Source organism: Hemiscyllium ocellatum, chromosome 17 (assembly GCF_020745735.1).
Source record: "Hemiscyllium ocellatum isolate sHemOce1 chromosome 17, sHemOce1.pat.X.cur, whole genome shotgun sequence".
Classification (NCBI taxonomy): Eukaryota; Metazoa; Chordata; class Chondrichthyes; order Orectolobiformes; family Hemiscylliidae; genus Hemiscyllium; species Hemiscyllium ocellatum.
The window spans coordinates 59,863,625-59,884,786 of record NC_083417.1 but is presented as its reverse complement, the minus strand read 5'-3'; positions in this window follow the sequence as shown (position 1 = coordinate 59,884,786).

Here is a 21,162-nt window from a genome sequence, read left to right as displayed (position 1 = left end):
ACCATCCGTGCACTTTTCAATCAGAAACCAATTATTTTGTAGCCAAAGGCTATATAATTTCAGCAACATTTTTATCCACTGTGCATTTTTTTCAAGTTGGAAGAAGAAAGCTTGAGAAAATCACCTTTCTCAATGGTATGTTCAAGATAAAATTTGAACATATTTTGAACACTGGCAAAGTAAATTTAATCTAGCAGGCTCCCTAGTGGTGCACAATTGACCCCATTCAAAATCCATTCAGTTCCATTCATGTCTTGAAGTATTACACATCACCACAATAAAATTGTTCTTGTGCCTTTAGGTCTATGTTATTCCTTGTCCTGACTTGAATTTGTTACAACTTATTTTTGAAGATCTCAATATTGAAATTGGCTTTTCCAAACCAGAAGAAATACATTTTTAAAATAAGCAATTCTGCTCCTTAAATCACTTCTAACTACCTTAAAAAAAGCATCATACATGTTCACATCCTCATGCAAATGGAATGAGAACAACAAGTCTTGTTGAGTGATACAAGCAAACTGAAAATTGGACACTGGAAGACTTGATCTTATTTGATTCATTGTCACGTCTACCTAAGGGCACTGAAAAGCTTTGTTTGCGAGCAGCTCAGGCAGATCATAGTAAGCAAGGACGTACAGATTATAAGGTGCTTTGTCAGAGCAAAGCATACAGGTTACCCTGCACAGGAGGTGTGTGAAGCAAGATCAACATTAACAAGATCAAAATTATTTGAAGTGAGACAGTCCATTCATCAGTCTCTTCTGTACCTTCTGCCTGATGGAAGAGGTTGTGTGAGAGCATTACTGGGGTGGGAGGGGTCTTTAATTTTGTTGGCGGCGTTTCCACAGCAACAAAATGTAAATAGACTCCATGGGTGGAAAGTTGGCTTCCGTGATGGTCTGGGCTGTGCACTCAATCCTCTGTAGTTTCTTACAAAGCTGAGCAGAACAGTTGACGTACCAGGTTGTGATCCACCTGGATAGAATGCTTTCTACGGTGCATCTGTAAAAATTGGTGAGGGACCTTATGGTCATGCCACATTTCCTAAGCCTCATTGGCAACAATAGGCTCAGATGACTCTGGCTAATTCTCCAGCCAAGTAGAAAGCATGGAGGGAACATTCATTCTTCCTTTTGTTTATTCATTAGTCCAGTAATGCCCAGTCATTATTCCATTGGCACCAACATAATTTCATTAGCTTGTTAATTAAGTTCACTGCTGAGGAGTTATTCCACATTTAGGTACAGTCACTTTTGCAGCAGTGAGAGTCATTTTCTTTTCAGTATAGTCATTGTAGCAGATGTGTAGTCATTGGTGAAGCAGTAGAAGTCTGCATTTCTTGTTGGGAAATAGTTCTCCTGATGGTTTGTTCCAGGATGTTTGTTTCATAAGTGCATGGTTACTTCACAATTTCTTTCAGGAACTCATTTGTGGGATGTGGGCGTTGCTGGCTGGCCAGTATTTAGTGCCCGCCCTTAGTTGCCCTTGAGAAGGTGCTAATGAACTGTCTTCTTGAACCGCTGTAGTCCACCTGCTGTGGGTTGCCCCACAATGCCCTTAGGGAGGGAATTCCAAGATTAAGACCCAGTGACAGTGAAGGAACCGCGATTTACTTCCAAGTTAGAATGGTGAGTGGCTTGGAAGGGAACTTAAAAGGTGGTGGTGTTCCCATGTATCTACTGCCCATGCCCTTCTTGGTGGAAGTGCTTGTGGGTTTGGAAGGTGCTGTTTGAGGACCTTTGGTGAATTTCTGCAGTGCATTTTTTAGATAGCACACACTGCTGCTACTGAGCATCATAGTGGAGGGAGTGGACACTTGGATTAGTGAACACAGTCATTTCTATTTCAGGTACTTTACCATTGCAGTGCTTCACAGGCATGGAACTGAAATGCAGACTAAAATGCCCCAATTATGTACCTTAATCACCCCATCCCCTCTAAAAAAGCAATCTACTATGTCACAATGAATTTTTCATTCCGTACACTAGATTTCCATTGTCTTCCGTTGCTAAGGCCAAATGTAAGGTACTTTGTTGAGTTTGTGTCATTGCTCAGTAAAGTTATACCCCTGTGCGTGAAAGAATAAGAACAACAATGAGTGAACCCAGGTTTCAGAGGATTAGGAAAGGAAAGAAGATTAGAAAAAAAAATCAAGCTTTACAACCTGGAAAGAAATAAATTATTTCAAAGTATATTAAACGTTGCACGGTAAAGATAAGGTAAATGCAGGATATTACTTCAGAGAAAGCCAGGAGTGCAACTCCGAGCAGAGGATCACAGTGGGAAATTAGTGAACAGTGAATGCAACAGAGACATCCAGAAGTATCTCTGAAATACAAATATGTTTGGAACATTCAGCCAGACTAAGTACTGGACAAAAAGGAACCTTAAAATACAGTCAGAGCACATGATGTGGCATCCTCTAGGGATGGGCTTTGCAGATGACCTTACAGACCCGTTGTAAATGTTATTACCGGTTCCATGTGGAATTGTGGCTGGCTCTCTGCTTGGGACCTCATGGCAGCCCAGGTGAGTCTACTCTCACTCATTCCAACATTTTATTTTCTAATTAACAAACAGAAGTGACCTTCTTTAAAAAACTAAAAGTGTGTCTAATATTGTCATGGTTACGTGACTGGTCATGTAATCCCGGAACCGGCACCAATCGTCCTTGAGTTCAAATCTCATGGCATAAGTTGAGGAATTTTAATTCAGTTAGAAAGAAACCATTCAGCAAATAAGAAGCTGGTGCTTGTGTGAAGTTATCATGCTGTCATCATAAATCGCAAGTGACTCATTGATGTCCCCTGAGGAAAGAAACCTGGTGTTCTTACCGAGTTTTTCCGACATTTGGCTATCCTCTGATGTGGCCTAAAAACCTATTCGATTATATCAAACCATGTCTGAAGCATACAAGCAACAGTTCAACAGTCAACCCACCTCCTCCTTCTAACAGCAGCTTGTGATGGACAATAAACAGAATTGACATCAGTACCCACATCCTCAGATTGAATTTAAAATAAGTACACTGGATAAAAGCAAATTACTGAGGATGCTGAAGTCGCTTCGACAAAAGGTCAGTTAGACTCGAAACGTCAGCTCTTTTCTCTCCTTACAGATGCTGCCAGACTTGCTGAGATTTTCCAGCATTTTCCCTTTTTTTGATTTAAAATAACTACATTTGAGTTAACAGAGAAGGAAGGACCACACTGAAGATTGTTTTCTGCACTCTGATAGTGATAGTTAAATATAAGCAGATTGCAAATCACGTCAAACTAAAATTTCCTCATGCGACCACAATGGTCTTGTAGTGCTGAAGTTATGTCCCTACCTCTGGTCCAGAAAATCCCATGTTCAAGACCCCCATGCTCCCGGATTTGTGTTACAGCATGTTCAAACAGGTTGATTAAAATGACTGCCCAGGATATGTCTCAGAACTTGCTGAATACCCCCAGCACCTTTGTCATATTAGACTTTTGTGGTACAGTGGTAATGCCCCTATCTCTGGGCCAGGATGCTTGAGTTCAAATCCTACTTGTTTCACAGTTATGTTATCACAGGTTGCTTTTTTAAAAAAAATTCACAATTTCACTGTAATAGTAAAGTATACACCACCATAAATATCTCAGCTATAACAGATAGAGATGATTCCTAGTTTGTGAGAAGATTTGTAGCTCGGGTGCTCGTTGTTGTGGTTCTGTTCGCTGAGCTGGGAATTTGTGTTGCAGACGTTTCGTCCCCTGTCTAGGTGACATCCTCAGTGCTTGGGAGCCTCCTGTGAAGCGCTTCTGTGATCTTTCCTCTGGCATTTGTAGTGGTTTGAATCTGCCGCTTCCGGTTGTCAGTTCCAGCTGTCCGTTGCAGTGGTCGGTATATTGGGTCCAGGTCGATGTGCTTATTGATTGAATCTGTGAATGAGTGCCATGCCTCTAGGAATTCCCTGGCTGTTCTCTGTTTGGTTTGTCCTATAATAGTAGTGTTGTCCCAGTCGAATTCATGTTGCTTGTCATCTGTGTGTGTGGCTACTAAGGATAGCTGGTCATGTCGTTTCGTGGCTAGTTGGTGTTCATGGATGCAGATCGTTAGCTGTCTTCCTGTTTGTCCTGTGTAGTGTTTTGTGCAATCCTTACATGGGATTTTGTACACTACATTGGTTTTGCTCATGCTGGGTATTGGGTCCTTCGTTCTGGTGGGTTGTTGTCTGAGAGTAGCTGTTGCTTTGTGTGCTGTTATGAGTCCTAGTGATCTGTTGATGAAATTATGCGGTTGAATTACCACAAATTCAACCCAAACTCTGGGTCAGATATATGGATGACATCTTTGTAATCATTAAAAACACAGAAATAGAGAACACACACCGGATCATCAACATCAGGTTAATGGGCGGCACGGTGGCACAGTGGTTAGCACTGCTGCCTCACAGCGCCTGTAGACCCGGGTTCAATTCCCGACTCAGGCGACTGACTGTGTGGAGTTTGCACGTTCTCCCCGTGTCTGCGTGGGTTTCCTCCGGGTGCTCCGGTTTCCTCCCACAGTCCAAAGATGTGCGGGTCAGGTGAATTGGCCAAGCTAAATTGCCCGTAGTGTTAGGTAAGGGGTAATGTAGGGGTATGGGTGGGTTACGCTTCGGCGGGTCGGTGTGGACTTGTTGGGCCGAAGGGCCTGTTTCCACACTGTAAATCTAATCTAATCACATTCACAGGAACCCAATTCATGAGAGAGGAAGAAAAGGACAACCAACTCCCATTCTTAGACGTGATGGTACAGAGAACACCTAATGGAGAATTCAGCACAAAGATATACAGGAAAGTCACACACACAGACCAAGTCCTGAACTACGAAAGAAACCACCCCAACACACACAAAAGAAGTTGCATCAAGACACTATTCAAAAGGGCCACAACACACTGCAGTACACCAGAACTGCAAAAAGAGGAAGAAGAACACCTAAACAATGTATTCGCCAAAAACGGATACCCGTGCAATTTCATCAACAGGTGCCTAAGGGAAAGACAACGGAACGACGACATGCCGCAACCCAAAGGACTAGCCACGTTACCATACATCAGGAGCATTTCTGAACTGACAGCCAGACTACTGTGACCACTAGGACTCATAACAGCACACAAACCAACAGCCACTCTCAGACAACAACTCACCAGAACGAAGGACCCGATACCCAGCATGAGCAAAATCAATGTAGTGTACAAAATCCCATGCAAGGACTGCACAAAACACTACATGGGACAAACAGGAAGACAGCTAACGATCCGTATCCATGAACACCAACTAGCCATGAAACGACATGACCAGCTATCCTTACTAGCCACGCGCACAGATGACAAACAACATGAATTCGACTGGGACAACACCACTATTATAGGACAAGCCAAACAGAGAACAGCCAGGGAATTCCAAGAGGCATGGCACTCATTCACAGATTCAATCAATAAGCACATCGACCTGGACCCAATATACCGGCCACTGCAGCGGAAAGCTGGAACTGACAACCGGAAGCGGCAGATTCAAACCACTACAAATGCCAGAGGAAAGATCACAGAAGCGCTTCACAGGACGCTCCCAAGCACTGAGGATGTCACCTAGACAGGGGATGAAACATCTGCAACACAAATTCCCATCTAGGTGAACAGAACCACAACAGAGACGATTCCTAAAATGTTTTTTATTTCAAAGAATGCTTACAATGAGTTATTTGGAAGGGGGTAGAATTATTGGCGAAAGGAATAGGTTTAGTTTGAAAAGCGCAATGTTGCATTGCAAGAATGCTAACCTATTGCATACTGTTACATTTAAGATTGTAGCTACAAGATTCGGCTTCTCAAAGTCCATTTTTTCCGGTGTTAAAAATCACAAACCACCATGTTATAGTCCAAGAGGTTTATTTGAAAGCACTAATTTTCGGAGCGCTGTTTCTTCATCAGGTGGTTGTGAAGTATAAGAACATAAGATACAAGGCCTGTGTCTTACGATCTTATACTCCACATCCACCTGATGAAGCAGCAGCGCTCCAAAAGCTCGTGCATCCAAATAAACCTGTTGGGCTATAACCTGATGTTGTGTGATTTTTAACTTTGTATACCCCAGTCCAAACCCTGCACCTCAAAATCATTATTTCTGGTGTAAATAGGATTGCAAATGGAGTTGAGGAATGAGCCAAGTTGGATGTCATTTAGCTGAGGGTGCCCAGGGAATGTCTGCAGAGTGGGCAGATTGTGTCATCGGTCAGTGTAGAACAGTGACTGAAGCCAGTGCTATCATTTTGGAGTTCAAAACTAAAAAAGGTCACACTGAAGATTGTTTCTGGGCTCTGTCAATGATGGTTGAATATAAACAGATTGCAAATCATATCACTTCAAAATCTTAACGGTTCCTCATGATACCAGAAGGGACTGGTGCTGCTGAGGTAGTGCCCCTACGTTTGGCCCAGAAGGCCTAGGTTCAGGACCCCATCCTCCAGAAGGTGTGTCACAGCAGCTAAAGTGGCTTCTTCACCTGGTCCGGTTATATTCAGCAGCAGGAAGGGTTCCCAAACATGTCACTTAGGAAGATTGTTGAATACATTCTTGTTAATTAGTGTTTGATTTTGATTGGCTGTTTCTACAATTATACAACTGGCTTCAACGTACCTCTGAAACAGGTGGGACTTCAACCCAGCCCTACATACCCAGAGGTAGGGACACTACCACTGCACCACAGGACACTAATACTGACAAGCATTCTGGGGATATTCAGTAAATTATGAGACACATCCTGGGCAATCATTTTAATCAGTTTGTTTGAACAGGCTGTGACACAACTCTAGGAGTATGGGTCCTGAACATGGACCTTCTGGCCTAGAAGAATGGACGCTACTGCAGCACAACAAGACCCTACTAGTGCTTTCTGGAGTACTCTGAGGTGTCTAGGAAAGGGTTTAGCTATCTGCTGAAGGTCTTTGTGAAAGATTCTGAAATAGTGATGTTCATTGATGACTGCACGATGGTCAGCACCACTCATGACTCCTCTAATACTAAGGCAGCCTGTGTTCATATGCAACAAGACCCGGACAATATCCAGAGCTTGGGCTGACAATTGGCAAGCAACGATTGCATCGCATTGATATCAGGTAATAATCATCTCAGAGAAACTAACTATCTCCCCCTGTTGGTCAATGGCATCACCACTGTTGAATCCCCCACAAAAAAATTCCATTAGGGCCATTGACCTGAACTGAACAGATCAGTCATTTAATTACTGCAGCCACAAGAGCAGCTCATAGGTGGTGAAGATCTCATCTCTTGTCTCCTCAAATTCTGTCCATCATCAACAAGGCACAAATCAGCAGATTGGTGGAATGCTCCCCACTTTCATGGATCAGCGCATCTCCAACAATATGCAAGAGATTTGACACCATGCAAGGCAAAGCAGCCTACTTGACTGGAACCACTTACCACCATCATCATTCACTCTCTTACACCACTGACGCATAATGGCAGTGGGGCACACCATGCACAAGATTCACTACAGAAGCTCACCAAGTCTCCTTCAGTAGCATCATGCAAAACCCATGACTTCCACCACCTTGAAAGACAAGGGCAGCATATGCCTAGGAAAAATGCTCCAAATTCTGCTTCAAGCCACTGATCATCCTACCTCATCATTCCTTTAATTGTCTCTGGGTAAAACCTCCCTAAGAGCAGTCTGGGTGCATCAGTAGCCCAAGGAGAACAATGGCTCAAGGAGGCAACTCACACATCACCTTGCTTAAGGGAAATTAGGACGAGTCAATAAATGAACAACACCCACATTCCATGAATTAATCTTGAAAAGTTGTTGCCAGAAATTAGAAGAAAGAATGTCTTGGAGAATGAGCAGATATTACACAGAGAAGGACATGCTGCCTGAAGAGAGAGTAGGAGAGGGAGGAAGAGGGCTCTTAGCAGTGGGCAAATCCACCTAGAGTGTTCAAGGAAATGGTTTCTCACCCAACCTCAGGAATACTATAGTGGATGACTCCCCTTCCCTATGGTAAACTTCCTTGAAATCTATTCCCACTAAAACAAGACAGGAGGTCTAGCATGGCATTACTAGTGACTGTAAAGCTGTATGTAGACATGAACGCTTTTGTATTGGGCTCTTTCCAGGCTGAGGTAGATAATATATGTGACATTTCCCAGTCTATCATTGATTGCTGCATAAAAGAAGTTAATGAAGACAGAGTGAAGCAAGTGTGGAGTAAGAAACTGGCTTTGCGATGACCTTAGCCTTTCTTATAGTCATTGACAACTTGTTGTCACTTTGTGGGCATTGGGTGTCAACTTTGAAACGTCCCTGAACATCCAGCTGGTGTGTGCAGCCATATCCAGATTCAGTGCAGGTCCATAAATCAACAATCTTGGTGATAATCAGGAAAGCAGAGAGGCAGGACATAGAGACAGTTTTGCTGCTGGGCAGAAGGTAGACCTCCATAAGGTTCATTTGAACTTTTGAAATTGGTAAATAATCATACATCAGGCCTCACTTCCTCTTTAAAATATTAAACAGGGTTTATTCCAGAAAAGAGGAGCAAGCAAATACTGAATTATCAGAATTGGTCCAACATTTTCCCAGTTTCTTCAGTTTACAAAGCAATTCAAATGGAAAAGTTCATACATATAAGAATGGAAGATTATAAATTATATTGGTGTTGGAGTAATCCCTGTCCTTGAATCCAAGGGCAGCCTGATCAATCTTAACTATTCCTTCAAATTTCAAACAGATTGTTTGCCCCACGTTCAATGATTTGAGACTGATATGTTCCTTCTGAGATTGTCAAACGGATGCCAGCCCTCTGCGGGGATTGGTGAGCACAGTTGCCATGCGTATGGAACAGAACAGCACCAACAGTATGACATGGATTGATATCCCTCTACTTATAAAACCACTTGTCCATATCTCAGATAGGGAGAGTTGCCTTTAATCCCTTGTGGACTCTGGCTAATTAACATCACCTTACCATTCTTTTTTCTTTGCACTACTCAGACCACATCCATCCTTTGTTTCCAAGAAAAATAAATTTCTGCGACTGCCTAGATTTTGAATTTCTTGCCCTTCAAAGGTATTGTCAGTTCTGCACAACCAGAACTCTTATTCACACACAAAATTCTTTTAAGTGTGAAAATGCATTTTATCAAAAATAGATTTGGTTCAGATATCTAAGCTACAATGGGTAGAAAAGACTAGCCACTAAGCCAAAGCTGGGTAACAAATCACTCATTTTTGTCATAGGGGTTATAACTGTTAGTTTCACACTGTCTGCTCATGCTGCAGTGCCCGAGAAATCAGAGCAGGGGGAAATGCATACAATAACCAGCAAAAGAGGAACAATCGTCCAATATCCAGTCTAACTCAATACTTTTCTCTTGTCATTCAGATCAAATGCTGGCTGTCCAAAGAGTCAAACAAGTCAATCTCTGGACCCTGACACACCACAGATAGTACTGGCGAACATGCATTGCCTGCCTTGTTGGTAGAGGGACTTGCAACAGAAACATGGGCTGATGGCATGTTCTATACTGTCTCCACAATTTAAACATCTATGTTGAAAATGGGCCGTTACTTCTAATGTTAAGAAGGGGAAAAGGATTTCCATTTCCATTGACATCAATGTAAAAGTTTGCTTTTCTGAACATCTTAAATTCTCCATTCACCACATAGAGTCTTAGATATAGGAAAACCTATGCTCAGTCACTTCTTTTCTCATTAAATGTAAATAAAATTACCAATTTTTGCTTTCCAGTTGTTTGGTTATTTCTATGCCGATTCTTTCACACTATTCTTTGAGAAAATTGTTGACCTGCTGAGCTCCACTGTGTCATACAGAAACCTGAGGCAAGATTGTGCTTTGGGATAGTAGACAATGTCAAGATCGATTGGGGATCCTAGCCCTGCATTGAGTCCAGAAAAGTGATATGGCCCAATTTGGCCAGTTACTGTCAGAGTCCACATTCACCACCCGATTCAAGACACTGGGCAGGCTTTTAGATTTAGATTTGATTCCCTACAGTGTGGAAACAGGCCTTTCGGCCCAACCAGTCCACACTGATCCTCCAATGAGTAACCCACCCAGACCCATTTCCCTCTGACTAATGCACCTAACACTATGGGCAATTTACCATGGTCAATTCACCTGACCTGCATATCTTTGGACTGTGGGAGGAAACCGGAGCACCCGGTGGAAACCCACACAGCCACAAGGAGAAAATGCAAATTCCACACAGACAGTCACCCAAGGCTGTAATCGAACATGGGACCATGATGCTGTGAGGCAACAGTGCTGGGCACTGAGCCACCATGCCACCCTTTCATGAGGCCCTTCAGTACAGCAGGAGCCTGCAACCTGCCAAGCGGGTGAGAGAAAGCTCCTCCAACAATTTCAACAAATTTAAAACAAAATATGGCCACAGCTGCTGTGTGTGTGTGTGTGTGTGTGTGTGTGTATGTGTGTGTGTGTTCTGAATGGAAACATGGAGTTGATCTCTGGCAGTTGGCCTTGTTAACAATCTACCCACCAATACACCATAGAGAAGTGGCCAACAAAAAAGAACGAATGAGAACAGCAGAGAGGAAAGGGATAATCGCACTATCTTTAGGGAGCACCTTGGGGAGTGGATTGGATGAGGCTATTTCTCTTTAACCTGGAGACTCACCCAGTACCTACTCTAGCCCCATCACCTACTGCAGCTCGCCTAGCACCTACTTCAGCCCTATCACCTACTCCAGCTCCAGCACCTACTTCAGTCCCATCAGCTATTCCAGCTCCCTGGCACTTCCTGTAGCTCTAGCTGTAAAACGGAGCATGGACAGTGCTGCCTGAGGATCCAGTTTATTGTGCGCTTAAGGTTTGGGAAGCTAGCTCCACATCAGACATGCAAGGTCAGAGTTTTGGAATATTTAACGTGGCCACTTTGCACAGGAGGACAATGCACCGAAAGCAGGCTGTGTGCACTGACAGGATCACTGAGGTTACAGCTGCAGTTAAGAACTGCTTGAAACTTGCAATTGCTTTTGAGGTTGCAAGTCACAACGAGAATAGTTTGGAGCAGAAGCGACATTTTTTGGATTGTATTTCTGATAATGTGAAAGATGTTCCAAAGGGGACTTGGCCCTTGATTACCAGCTGCACCACTTGAAGTGGATGTGACTGAGGAAACCAATACCACCGCCCCCCATGCCCAGAGCTCATGGGAGCAGATGCTTAAGAAATATTCTCGATTCATACATGTTGGTAAGGCATGGGTATGCCTGTATGATGACTGCTAACATGGGTAGACACTCAGCTTTAGTCAGCTTCAGTCAGGCAGGAGGCAAATTACTCAGGCTCTTTTTAATCAGCTTGCACTGTCTATCTGCAGATATTACTGCAGGGGGCCATTTTGTTGCAGGCAGCATTTGTGTATAAAGCCTATCTATATATTAGGACAACCAATCATGCTTCACAGTCACAAACTCCCACAACATGACAAGATGCTGGGTAGCTGCTCTTCCTCCAGCAAATATACATTTATCTTTAGGAAAAGGTGGGATATAAAAAATGTGGGTGGATTTGGCCTGTGTAACTGCTGTCATTAAGCACTGGTCCTTCAGAGCTAGCAGCTCAAAGCCATAAGTGAGAACAGGGAGGAACAGTTAGGGTTAGGTTTAAAACTTTGTCCAAGCTCAGGGCTAATGTTGTCTGCTGCTTGCTATTCTGTCCACATCCACGCATTTACTCATTCTTTCAGTTCCTGCAATCAAGCATTCATGTCTTCACTTCAGCATTATAATACCATCTTGCTGTGTAAGTTTAATTTGAAGAGGGTCACTTAGAGCCAGCATTCTAACCCACAAGCTTCCTCTAATCCTATAGGAAGGAGAGAAAGGAGGCCATTGTCCAAATCTGCAATAACAGACTACATCTCTCACTTGAACTGTGTCAAGCACCGTTCCTGACACAGCAGCTCTTAAGGTCAGGTACTGGAGCTGCAGAAGGGATCATTGGGAATGTAACAAGACTGGGAAAATGAAGGGGGGTAAATAGAAGTGAAAGCGGGGGTGCAGAGATTTGCCAGGATGTAAAAAACACATAGGACCTGCTATGACAGAGCCCAGTCAGCACAAATGTGGAGCATTTATCTGCCACTAAACTGAACTGAAAAGCCGCAAGGAAGGGTAGCCAGCACTGTCAGCTACAATATTGTTGGTGACAAAGTGGATGCAGGAATGGAGGACAATTCCAAGTGTGATTGCTGCTCCTCTGAATATCCGGGCCAGTGCGTCAGACAGCTGTCTCCAACTCACTAGTTTCCACATCCAAGTGCAATGCGCTTTGGTCAGTGAGGCTAACTCCTCTGGGAGAGGCCTGACCTGAAAAACATGGCACCGGCAGATTTCCCAATTGTAGAATGTCTAATTGTGTGATCCTTCAAATGCCTCCAGCAAGGTGCACAGGCAAAGCAGTCAAAGGCAGTGCTGATTTTGACAGGCAGAAAGAAAGAGTTGTCGCCACCGGATTGACATGGCAACAAGTCTCGCCCCAATGGGCTGTAAATGCTGCCACCACACAACAGGACATTGTGCATCTTCTGGAGTCTGGAGTTCAGACCTGTCCAGAGAGAAGATCCTCTGCTTTTACATCCTCAGCTGCTGATATCACCCTCTGTGAATTGGACTAATGTTCTTGAACCCTGTCTCCTGTACAATGGCAGGGCTGTGAGGAGAAGGCCACTCCTGCCCCTTCTTCTGTCCTTGGCAGAGCAGTCTGTCATTGGTTCCTCTGCTGCTGGTGTTTTTCCTGTTGGTACTGCGGAGTATCTCTCATGTAAGCCTACGGCAAAACAACAGGATCCACAATGACACAAGGGCTCCTTTGGTGCAGTGGTATGTTCCTACCTCTGAGCCAGGAGGCCCCAGGTTCAAATGCCACATGCTCTGGAGGTGTGTCATGACATCTCTGAATGGTAAGATCCAAGGGCGTGTTGCTGGACAAAGAGACCTTGCAGGTTCATAGCTCCTTGAAAGTGAAGTCGCAGGTAGCTAGAATAGTGAAGAAGGCATTTGGTATGTTTTCCTTTATTAGTTAGCGTATTGAGTACAGGAGTTGGGAGGTCATGTTGCGGCTGTACAGGACATTGGTTAGGCCACTGTTGGAATATTGCATGCAATTCTGGTCTCCTTCCTATTGGAAGAATGTTGTGAAACTAGAAATGGTTCAGAAAAGATTTACAAGGATGTTGCCAGGGTAGGAGGATTTGAGCTATAGGGAGAGGCTGAACAGACTGGGGCTGTTTTCCCTGGAGCATCGGAGGCTGAGGGGTGACCTTATAGAGGTTTGCAAAATTATGAGGCACATGGATAGGATAAATAGACAAAGTCTTTTCCCTGGGGTCGGGGAGTCCAGAACTAGAGAGAAAAGGTTAGGGTGAGAGGGGAAAGATATAAAAGACACCTAAGGGGCAACTTTTTCACACAGAGGGTGGTACATGTGTGGAATGAGCTGCAGAGGATGTGGTGGAGGCTGGTACAATTGCAACATTTAAGAGGCATTTGGATGGGTATATGAATAGGAAGGGTTTGGAGGGATGTGGGCCGGACGCTGGCAGGTGGGACTAGATTGGGTTGGGATATCTGGTCGGCATGGACAGGTTGGACCGAAGGGGTCTGTTTCCATGCTGTACATCTCTATGACTCTATGACTCTATAGCAGGTTGATTAAAAACTATCTCCACACTGACCTGATGTGTCCCTGCAGGGGGCCACTGAAAGTTACCTCCAAACTGGCAACAATCACCTGTGAAACAGTTAAGATAATTTCTCAGAAAAAAGGACATTGGGCAGAGGTCTTTTCCTGAACTACTTAAGGAACTAGTTTGAGGTTTCAGTATGTACAGGAATATTCACCTGTTCCTTCTCTAGCCTGTCATTTCCAGCTGTCCTCCCACATTACTTTCCCTGTTCAATTTCGGGAAGCTCAGGAGACACTCGCTCTCTCAGTTAAACCATAAAATTCTACAGCGAGAGCTCTTAACATATTGAAAGCACCAACCTGCCTCTCCTAAAGAGAATGGACACGCATGCCAGAAAACACACTGCAGTTTAATGTGGAAATTGGTGAGTTGGAGGCGGTTCCCTGACACACTGGTCAGGATATTCCGAGTGGTGATAATCACTCTCAGACTGCCACCCTGTTCCTGTTTTACTCCTGAGTTCCACATTTCTAGTCACCAATTACAATACTGCCTTCTCTAGAAATACTGAGTAGAACTGAAATCACCACACTATTCCCATTATTCCCAATTTATCCATACCCAGGTTAATCGGAAGAAATTAAACCATGACCTTTTTTTTTTCAGAAGTGAGTGTGCTGTGTTCTGAGATTATTTGTCCAGCAGCATACATTGCTCCTGTGAAAGGATAAATATTGTTTTCAGACTGGAGGCCTATGACCAGTGGTGTGCCACAAGGATCAATGCTGGGTTCACCTCTTTTCCTCATTTCATCTAAATGATTTGAATGTGAAGGTAGCAAACATAGTACATTTGCAGATTATATCAAAATTGGAGGTGAAATGGATAGTGAAGAAGGTTACCTCAGAGTACGACAGGATCTTGATCAGATGGGCCAATGGGCCTAGGAGTGGCAGATGGAGTTTAATTTAGATAAAGGTGAGGTGCTGCATTTTGGAAAGGCAACTCAGGGCAGGATTTATACAATTAATGGTAAGGTCATGTCGAGTGTTGCCGAACAAAGAGACCTTGGAGTGCAGGTTCATAGCTCCTGAAAGTGGAGTTGCAGTTAGATACATAGTGAAGAAGGCATTTAGTATGCTTTCCTTTATTGGTCAGAACGCGGCACTGTCACACAGTGGTTAGCACTGCTGCCTCACAGCGCAAGGGACCTGGGTTCAATTCCCGCCTCAGGCGACTGACTGTGTGGAGTTTGCACGTTCTCCCCGTGTCTGCGTGGGTTTCCTCCGGGTGCTCCGGTTTCCTCCCACAGTCCAAAGATGTGCAGGTCAGGTGAATTGGCCATGCTAAATTGCCCGTAGTGTTAGGTAAGGGGTATATGTAGGGGTATGGGTGGGTTCCGCTTCGGCAGGTCGGTGTGGACTTGTTGGGCAATTCTGGTCTCCCTCCAATGGGAAGGATGTTGTAAAACTTGAAAGGGTTCAGAAAAGATTTACAAGGATGTTGCCAGGGTTGGAGGGTTTGAGCTATTGGAAGAGGCTGAAGAGGTTGGGGCTGTTTTCCCTGGAGCGGAGGCTGAGGGGTGACCTTACAGAAGTTTATAAAATCATAAGGGGCAAGGATAGGAAGAATAGACTCGCTGTTTTCCCTGGGATGGGAGAGTCCTGAACTAGAGGACATAGATTTAGGGTGAAAAGGGAAAGATATAAAAGGGACCTAAGGGGCAACTTTTTCACACAGAGAGTGGTGTATGTATGGAATGAGCTCCTAGAGGAAGTGGCGGAGGCGGATACAATTACAATATTTAAAAGGTATCTAGATGGGTATATGAATAGGAAGAGTTTTGAGGAATATGGGCCAAGAGCTGGCAAATAGGACTAGACTCATTTAGGATAACTGGTTGGCATGAACGAGTTGGACCGATGGTTCTGATTCCATGATATACATTTGCATGACTCTCTATGTATCATAATTGCAGGATCAAATAGCGCCAGGTAGGTAGTGTGCCAGGTGGGTAAACTGCCAATGGGCAAGGTGGGTAAAGTACCAAGCAAGTAATAAAGTGCTTAAGATAGGTTGGGGTGGGTGGTGATGTGGTGATGTTGGGGCTGGTGGAGTAAGGGAGTGTTGAGGGCCAGTGCAGTAGGGAATTATAAGGGTTGGTGGGGTGGAGGGATATTGCAGCTAGTGGGTGAGGTGGGGAGGAATGTCAGGACTGGCAGGGGTTTAGGTTGGAGGCAGCTAATTGGTTGGGGTGGGGGAGAGAGGTTGGCAAAGTCAGATCGGGGTTGGGGGAGGTAGTTGTGTTGGATTGGGATATTCTGGACAGGGGATAGTTGTCAGGGGTCAGGGGAATAGTGAATTGAGGGGAGTCAGTTTAAGAGTCACCAAGGAGTTAGACAAAGACTCTGATCTTTCAACATTTCCCGGAAACAGAGCCATTCAACCTATCCACCTTTAAAGGATTCAGTGGGAGGGTCCTGGATGCAGGGAATTAGAATTTTCAAATTCACCTGCAATTTCTCCAGAGTCTGCTGTATCTGGGATTCCGCAGGGACTTGATGTACACCTCCAGTCTGCTCCATTGAAATTTGCGAGCCACTGACAGTTTATTTTGTTTTTAACCCTCACACTGAATACTACCTCCCCTGCCCTTCCTCACACACCCACTAAATCCTACCTGTATCCCCAAAAGATTCCCCTCCCAAAAATGCACCAGAATCTTCTTTAGAAATGTTATCTTCAATGACTTCCAATGTGCAGATGTCATGGACAGAGTTAAAAAGTGTGGTGCTGGAAAAGCACAGCCAGTCAGGCAGCATCCAAAGAACAGGAGAGTCGATGTTTCAAGCATAAACTCTTCAACAGGAATGAGGGGGAGTCCCAAGGGGGCTGAGAGATAAATGGGAGGGAGCTGTGGCTGGAGGCAACGTAGCTGGAAATACGATAGGCACATTAAGGTGGGGGTGAAGGTGATAGGTCAGAGCCAAGGGTGGAATGGATGGATGGGAAGGAAGATGGACAGGTTGGAAAGTTCAAGAGGATGGTGCTGAGTGGAGGGTTGGATCTGGGATAAGATGGAGGGAGGGGAGATGAGGAAACTGGTGAAATTCACATTGATCCCATGTAGTTTGAGGGTCCCAAGGCAGAGGATGAGGCGTTCTTCCTCCAGGCATCAGGTGGCTAGAGTTTGGGGGTGGAGGAGGCCCAGGACTTGCATGCCCTTGGCGGAGTAGGTGGGAGAGTTGTTGAAGTATTCAGCCACAGGGCAGTGGGGTTGTTTAGTGCGTGTGTCCCTGAGATCTTCTCTGAAACGTTCCACAAGTTGGCATCCTGTCTCCCCAATGTAGAGGAGACCACATCAGGAGAAACGGACAGAGTAGATGACGTGTGTGGAGGCGAAGGAAAATCTCTGCCAGATGTGGAATGATCCTTTGGGGCCTTGGATAGAGGTGAGAGGGGAGGTGTGGGTGCAGGTTTTTCACTTCATGTGATGCTTCTAATCCGTTATACATTGAGCAGACTTAGTTCCATTAAACAACACAGGAGATATGAGTTGACAGTGACTCCCAGTTGAATTCTGTCTTCACATAGGAATTCGAAGCAGAAGTAGACTATTTGACCTGTCGAGGCTCCTCCCCCAGTAGGAGAGCTTTAAGTGCAAGAGCTTTTGCTAAACTCTACAAAACATTTAACACAGACCCCAATCTGTATCTACGATCATCCAGTACTTGCATCAGAAGTCAGAACAATTAAAATACACAAAGCTACAGAGCCGATAAAGTAAAAAGGCTCTTGGCTTATTTAAATGTGAGTAGTTTAAGAATTGCAATACGTGAATAAAATACTTCAGCCAGGCAGTGATTTATAGAGCTAGTCAAACATGATTAGAGTATTTGACAGAATTAATAAATATATTCAAGGAGATTCTGCATTCGATTTTTTTCCTCATTCATCTTCTCAACCAATGTCTGTATCTCAGAAAAATCAAAGGTCTGTCAGTTTTCTCTCAGCTCATGTTCCATTGTGCCTGTAAATGTACAGTCTGCACAGCAGATAGATGTGTTTTGAAGAGATTTCATTACCAAGCAAGGTAGATTTTGCACCTGGTAGCTGAACAAATTTAATCATGGTTGTAATCCATTTTTTGCTTTGGGTAAATATGCATGTTGTGTCTTTACTCCAGTTTACTTTCAGTGTTAATGACCAGCAATGATATTTACTGCCAGAATGATTAGGAGCAGATTAAACTAATAATGAAGTGGCAAAATGATGGAAAATAAGCTAGCTTTGATACTCAGTGATGGAGACAGGGGTGAGCCAGTATTCAGAGTCGAGAGTATTCAGCCAGAGTTGGCATACTATCAGAGCAGAAGCAATGATTTCTGTGAAACATAGGGCCAGATTTCACTAGTACCCTGGTGAGGGGTGATAAAATTGCAGTGGTAGGCATGAAAAAGGGAGTCTGATATCTTACTACTGTGGCATACAACCAGCAGTGGCAATCTCAGCAGCACAACGGTGCCATTCGAATGCCCAATCAATGGCAATCTCCTGCCCTTTTGGCATGTTGTTGGCATGCGGGGGGGTGGGTAGTTATCATATGGGGAGATGACCTGATAACCCCATCAGGTGCCTCTTCAACAGGTTCCAGGGAGCCGGTGGGGGGATGTTGGGGTGGAGGCTTAAGGCCTTCCTCTCATGATGTTCTGTGGTTCACAAATGTTACCTTGTTTCCATGGCGATGGCTACCCCCATGGCTATAGTGCCATCTGTGAAAGTTGCCCACTCTCCACCCTGCTTCTCCAATCATAGGGCTCATTTGCAAGCAGAATATTTATTTGATCTTTAAGGGCACGTAAGCACCTTGTAGTCTCTTCCACTGATTGGACCAAGAGCTCTCTGTCATCCTCAGCTGGGCAGTTCCATTGGCTTCATTTGTAGAATATCACTGCCCCAGATAATGGTAGAACTCCCTCCTTGGTGGCAATATTTCACCCTTACTCAAGTGAGAGATGAAGAGATGTCAATGGAATTTCCTCCTCAAAACCAACTGTCTTTTTTTTCCTGAAAAGGCAGGTTTGTTGCCCTACACAATGCTGACTTGTGTGTGCAATGAAAGGTACATCTTCAGTCCTATTTCCCTGTTCTTACCAATAGCTGAAAACTAAATCGCAGCTGGTGAGTCCTGTATCACAGATTTGGGGCAGGATATCACAATATCATTGCACCAAGATGGCGCATAGCTCCTTACAGTTGCCTGGAAGTTCTACAATTGTTTACCGCTGTGACAAATATTTCCAAATTCCTTGGGTTTATTGGCTGGTGAGATGTAAGCCCTTACTTAGTTCTGCAATCCTATTTCATATTTGAAAGTGAACGCCTGCTCCCTGAATCTGAAGGCAATATTATGTTACAACCAGACAGGAGTAATGTATTGGTGACCAAGTCTCATTACACAACGAGGAACAGCATTATTATGAAAGTTTGATTCTATTACCAAAGTAACCAATGTTTCCCTTTTATGTCACTACGCAAAATAAAAAAGATTTTCACCAAGTTTTTTTTTGTATGGACTCAAAGTAATCTGTTTACTTAAAAACAAGTCACTTTTACAAACAAGTGGCAAAATTGGTTAACATCTCAACTATAATCCGGAATTAAGACTGTATCCTTTTATAATCTCAACACAACCACTTTCATACAACAAAACAAAAAAAATCAAAGACTCTGCAGAGGGACGTAATTCTAAAAGGGCAAAAGAAAAATAACCTTATTGGCCAATAGTCTGAAAATAAAAGAGAGGATTTAATGAATTTTCACAGTCCACTGGGATCCATGTTAACAGTGTTGAATTGTTGACAGGTGAGGGCGAATGTAAGATCTTCCAAATAACGCTGCAGTTCAGGTGGAAATCAAGCTGGAACTAAGTCTTTGGATAGTGGTCACAGCTTAGCTTCTCAGGGCTTAAAAGGTAATCAAAGTATTGAGGTACAGAAACTTTATCAAGTTCCCAAGAACTTCAAAGAGAGGGAGAAAGATAGCCTTGAAGCTGTTCTGCTGCTTTGGAAGTTTTTCCTCATTTTCTCTGACCTTCTAAGTTCATGATATCAAAAAAAGTCAAAAAATAGTTGCTCGGCAGAGGACCCATAATCTCTTCAAAAGCCATATTTTATAGCAATTAAGGGCAATAAACTGTATCTCTTATCACTGTAAAAGCTTTGCTTGGCTATTTTCCCCACATTATATTTTTTATAATCTAGGTACATCTCAGCACATATTAAATTATTGACCTTATTACCAAGAAACCATACAAGTTCCCTTTAAATTCTTGATATCAACCCTCTTTAATCCAGAGCATGTGCAACCAATTGAATATCTTCTAGTTCTTCACATTGTCCATAAATATAGATATCTATTCCCAACAGTATGATGGTAAAAGAAAGTTATCACATTTGAATCTGCAACTGCCCCAAGTACATACATGACTCCATAATTCTACCCCAGTCCTTGGAGTCCTAAGTACAGGAGTTAAAACTGTGGCTGAACTATTCATTTGGAGAGAAGGGAGGATCTGAAGATGTTCCTTTCACAGTGTAAATTTTAAACTTGGCAAAAGTAAGTGGGTAAGATAGTATAATATATGGGAAGACTGAATATGTAATTGAGTATGGGGAGTAAGAACAGCAGGGCAATGGTTTCATCTATGAATTACTCTATCAAAGAGCCAATATACACGAGAGTAGCCAACCAAAGAGCTGTATTGTTGCAGATCTGGGAATACCTTGACTGTTTGCCATCTTGGGAGTTGAGTTGCAGGTTCAGGCTTTAAATTAAGGTACAATAACTTGACTTTAAATGCAATAAATAATGGTTGAGCAATGGAATTCACTTTTGTTGTGATGAATGACCAAAGTACATGGAGGAAAACTGCAAACGACACAGAGGAGAGTTATATATTTTCTATACATACCTATTTACTTATGGATAATACCACCTTGATAAGTTATTTTCTCTCTTTTGTTCTGAGAATTGGACGTGACTTAATTAGAAACTTGCTCCTTGATCTTAAACAATTCCATTCAGAGACTAATCATGAAAAAGTGCACAAGAATTTGAATTGATTTGATCTGATTTATTGCTGTCACGTGTACTTGAGTACAGTGAAAAATGTTGTTTTGTGAGCTGTACAATCAGATTGTAACGTACAAGGACATACAGATCATAAGGTGTTTAGGCAGAGCGAGGCATACAAGGTTATGGCCACACAGGAGGTGTGCACAAGAATTGAAGTTGAAAAGTGCAGAACGGTTGTTGGAAATGTGAGAAGATGATCTGCTGTAGAGATCTCGCAAAGAGTCGCCCTGTGTTGGCGCCATCTTGGATCTTCTTCGAGAACAGCACCAATTTGACTATTGCTCCTACGGTGCTTTTCTGTGGGAAAAGACTAGAATTT